The 5,125-nt window shown below is 39.8% G+C and overlaps 1 pseudogene; it reads left to right on the top strand.

Moving 5' to 3' along the window:
• The first annotated feature begins 513 nt into the window (after positions 1 to 513).
• LOC123469146 lies at positions 514 to 3,276 on the top strand (annotated as a pseudogene).
• Positions 3,277 to 5,125: the final 1,849 nt, after the last annotated feature.

Here is a 5,125-nt window from a genome sequence, read left to right on the forward strand (position 1 = left end):
CAACCTGGATATAGGGTAGTAGGGATACCACTTAGATTTCTCATTTTTCCACAAGAAGCAAGCACAAAGCTATACCACCTATACAAGTTAACTTTACCCTCCTGCCTAAACCAAACTAACATAGATACTTGGGCATGCAATGAATATAGTACTGATAAGAAATCCCAACCCTTTCAAAATCGCATAAGAAAATCAGTTACAAAAGAAGTAGAATTTTTACTAAACAGCCCAATCACAGATACAGAATCAGGAAAAAGACTCTATAGTATCTCTTATGCGTGGGGACCATTAAGACTTGGCCATCCTAAAATTATACAAACAATCGAATCAGGAAAATTGGTTGAAAAAGACACTATTGTCTACATTTTCTATAATTCGTCCAAACCCACTAACCAGTTAACAATACACCACCAATTTGATATTGATGACCAACTCCCTCTCGGCACTTTGACCTAGAATATATTGTCGACCAAACCATAAGAATCCATAAAACTGACTCCTGTATCACAACAACTGAAGCAAACCAAATCATCGCTGAAAAGTGTTCAGAAAAAACAACGCGATGGATATTGGATATGTTAAATTATCAACTCATATCCCAAGAAAAACATCTATGCCTCACAGTTAAGACGCAAAACGAGACCAAAATAAACACACCAACAAATACACTGGAGCTTGTCAGATGCAGCAGACCAGAAAACATCGACGAAAATCAACAATGGGTTTTCGGGACCATCAACACAAATCCAGAAATCTTAGAAAATTTTCCGGAAACATCGATCGACGAACTGGAAGAAATTCAACTAGAACAACGAAGGACAATGACCACTACCATTAATTCACCAATATTTGGAGGATTGATAAAATTTAACCACGGCAAAGGAAATATAATTTGGGACATGATCAACTGGGGATTACTAAAAGCGGAAAGTCACCAAACGAAAAATGTGTCACATACAATGGCTTAGCAAACGTATTAACATTGGAAACCTGTGACCCAAATTGGACACAATGTCAGGAAAGCCTAAAAAAACTCATCACCAGCAATGACCCTCTTGTACAAACCCAAACATCTGTAGCTAACTGTAGCCAGAGCAGTGACAAAGGCCAAGCCTTTGAATACTCTGCTGATTTTACAATAAGACCTTTTAACACCAACCATTGTATAAAGGCAAATACGTCAATGGTAATACTACAGGAATGTTCAAATACCAGCTCCATCTGGGGAACCTTCGATCACACAGGCCAATTAATGGCCACCGACCGGACTGGACTACACTCTCCAGCATCAGACAGAAAATGTCTCACCCTAAAAACAGGAAAATTAGCACTAGGTCATTGTCACGGAGGAAGCAAGAAACAGCACTTTAGTTTCGAATACAAAAACCCACATCAAATAAAAACATTATCGGCCGCAGCAATTATAGCACTACACACACAACACTCACTAAATGGTAAAACCCTACCAGTAATTCCACCAATAACTAGAAGAGATATCAACGATGCGTCGTTACAAAACAAAATGAGTGTACCACCTAGTCAAGAAAAAAAATCTAAAAATGTCCACAACAGCAGTTACCCCTACTACTACAATCACAACAAAGCCAACAACTACTACGGTCAAAACTGCAGCAACCACATCCAAAATTACAATAACCACCACATCAAAACCAATAACAACCACAACCACAAAACCAACCACAACTACGAAACCCACCACAACCACAAAACCAACCACAACCACAAAAACCACCACCCCTACAAAACCCACCACCACTACAAAACCAACAACACCCAAACCAACAGCAACAACAAAGTCCCTACCAACAACAACAACAAAATCGACGACTACAACAACTACCCCCCCGAGCACAACATCAACGAGTGCTACAACTTCAAACACAACCATAGCCACAATAAATTCAACAAGTATAATCTCAACAACCACAACTACAGAAACTTCAAGGCTAATACCATACAAAAATATCTCTACACCGTCAACAACAGAAATAAACAGAACAATAGAAAAAGAGATCATCATGGCAGATGCTACAGAGAAGTGGCAAATACCACCTGAAAAAGCTACCCAAAATGAGGTGGAGGCACAAATTAGAAAACAAACTTCCCTAAAATAGAAAATCAGGCAAGTGAAGCATTAAAATTAACAACACTGGATGAAAATAGGAAACCGGAGGCAAGCACATACCAGTCACCAATCAACGAAGACCCTAACTACGGATTACCAAAATCTATCAACGAACTTAATAGACACCTTAAATTTGAAATCAGCAAAATGCTGACGGCAATTCAAAATTAGCATGGAAACTGAACACGAGAACAAATTAGCTAAGGAAATCAGAGATGTTTATTGCCAGCTTTCAAAAATTAAGAGAACACAGGCAATAATCCTGGCGCAAACAAACGGAATATTAGCAGCCGCCGCCTTAGGGATTACCAGTATGCAGTCGACTGTATGGTTTGGGAACAAGCCATGACCCTACAGCAATGCGAACCAAAAAGAATATTACTAACTGCCAACGAAACAAAATGTGGATTCCAACCATTTTTTAATTATGGAACAAGCAACTGCACAATTGGAACCGATGGATGGTCAATCCACCCGTACTCTGAGTGTTTTTGGAAATCACAACTTGTAAACATCAATGGATACCCTCATGCTTGGGAGCAGTAACGAAACAAACGGTGATTGGGTTAGACAGGAAGCCACCATACACACACCGAATTTGGACCTGATCGCCGAATTTGAAGAACTTCACTTAAACGACTTTGATTTCGCCCTCAAGAGCCATCCGGCCCATGATACAATGGAAATGGAACAACTAAATATACTGAACGACTTAGTAGGAAGGTTACAAGAAGGAGAAACAAAATCTCTATCAAATATCATCGTGACCGAAGAACAAGATAATCAAATTGGGAATATGTTTTCTTGGTTCGACACCATAAATTATGGGATTATCTGTAATAGGATTTATACTCTTCCTGATATGCCTACGAATCTTCATAGTTTGCAACCCTTTCCCACGAATCATGCATCAAGTAGAAAAAGAAGGAAAAATACGAGAAGCAGATGAAAGTAAAGACCGACAGGAAATGGATTCAATGCCACCAGAAGGCGTAGAGGAACAGCCCTTCACACGAGAATTTGCGCCACTACCACTAATGGCTTCTTCCTCACAAGATAGAGAAACATCAATTAAAATAAAGAAACCAAGTGACCCAGAACGGAAAATTTATACCCAATGGCGGAATTAAAATGGGAAAATGAGAACAAACTGCACTGGCGAGTCATACGACATGCACCTACGTCGTTGGTTATGGAATGGTATGGGAAGACCTATGCCGCTGCACTACTAACCCACCCAAATATATAAAAATAAGAAAAATAAATTGCAGCATAGCGCAGGCTTATAATCAACATATTACCACAGCATCAGAAACTAAAAAAAAAAAAAAAAAAAAATTGGGAAAAGGGAACACGGTGAATTAAAACTAACATAACGGTTAACAGAACAGTGAAAATGCAATGAATTTGGTTTATACTAAGTTGTGGCTGTATTTCCAACAGGAAAAGACAAGGAGTAATTAAAAAAAAAAAAAAAAGGAGGAGAGTGAGAACAGGCAGCTAGTTTACATCTTTTTTTTAGAATCGAGACAAGCCGATTTAAAAAAACGGAAATGGAATCCAACAACGATAGACAAAACTTTCAGATCAATTACACCGAAGTGGAAAAGAGTCGGACAGCAACGACGGCAGCAGTAGTACTGTAACTATTCCTTTAGGAGTAGAAGAAGGACACGGAAGCGAATATAATAGCGGCACTGAGAACGAATTAGGTTATTCTGCATCTGAAGAAGAATGCGTAAGTAATGACAGAATATATGTTCCAGTACAGCCCAATATCCAGAGGAGGATCAGCAAGAGGAGGTGGACATCAACCCTGAGGACGTATCGGAAGAAAACCTACAAGATCCTGTGCACTCAGAACCTACCAGATCATCGCAACTGCAAAATGAGGACCAGTACCAATTTTATCGTATGGAAGAGCAGGAAAAATAAGAATGGAGAACTTAGCACAAGCCCAACTAAAAAATGGAAATTGGAACTACGAAATGATTTACGCACCTCCGGGAATCCATTCGAGAATTCCTTTCTCTGAAAAAAGAAGAAAGAAAAGAGGAGGAGAAAAACTGAAAGAAACACTAAATACACCTTCTCTGTAAACGGGCAAACTTTGTTACATGGGACGGTAACGGAAGAACGTTTCGATATAACGGATCTACTGCTAGAATTTGGAGCAGACCCGGATATCATGGAGGATGGACAAACGAACGGTAGCACATCCGGCTGCAGCAACAAACAATACACACCTACTACGTGTTTTAAGTTATCACCATTGCAAATTACGCGCCTGGAACTCCCTAGGAGAAACACCGCTTATGGTTGCAATTGCACTTAATCAACGAGAAAGCGTAAGCTTTCTTTGGGAAACTTCAGTCATCAGCAAATCAGGACGAGGAGGCGAAACTGTGCTACACTATGCAGCTCAGTTTAATAATAGGAATGTCGCCTTAGGAGCCTGTGACTCGAGACGAGGAGTCGACGTAAATCAGAGATCCCTGCCGAGATTTGAGTCCGCTCTAATGGTTGCAGTTCGTTGTGGAAACCCCGACATCGTCAATGTGCTTCTGAAAAATGGTGCCACAGACAACAATCCAGACAAAGATGGAAATTATGCACAGGATTACATAAAAACAAACAAATACGACGAATATTCAGAATTTGGAAAATGCCAGTGAAAACGAGAAAGCAAAACGTACCTGCAATACATAACGAAGAAACCAGAGAAAAAGGAAGCGCACAAAATTTGAGTTATCAACCACGGAATCAGAAGAAGACTAGGACCCAACTACCATGTTGCATGCCGACGACCACTGCACAATAATATGATTAACAATTTTATAATAACCTGCAGAATAGTTTTATTTTCCACAGCCCCAACATTCCTCAAAACTCCAATATTGTATTCCCCACACGGCGAATTGATGGAACAATTTCCTATTTCCAATATGGGGGAGGAGTGTAACGAGCCGCTTTTACTAT

Source organism: Daphnia magna, unplaced genomic scaffold (assembly GCF_020631705.1).
Source record: "Daphnia magna isolate NIES unplaced genomic scaffold, ASM2063170v1.1 Dm_contigs509, whole genome shotgun sequence".
Lineage (NCBI taxonomy): Eukaryota > Metazoa > Arthropoda > Branchiopoda > Diplostraca > Daphniidae > Daphnia > Daphnia magna.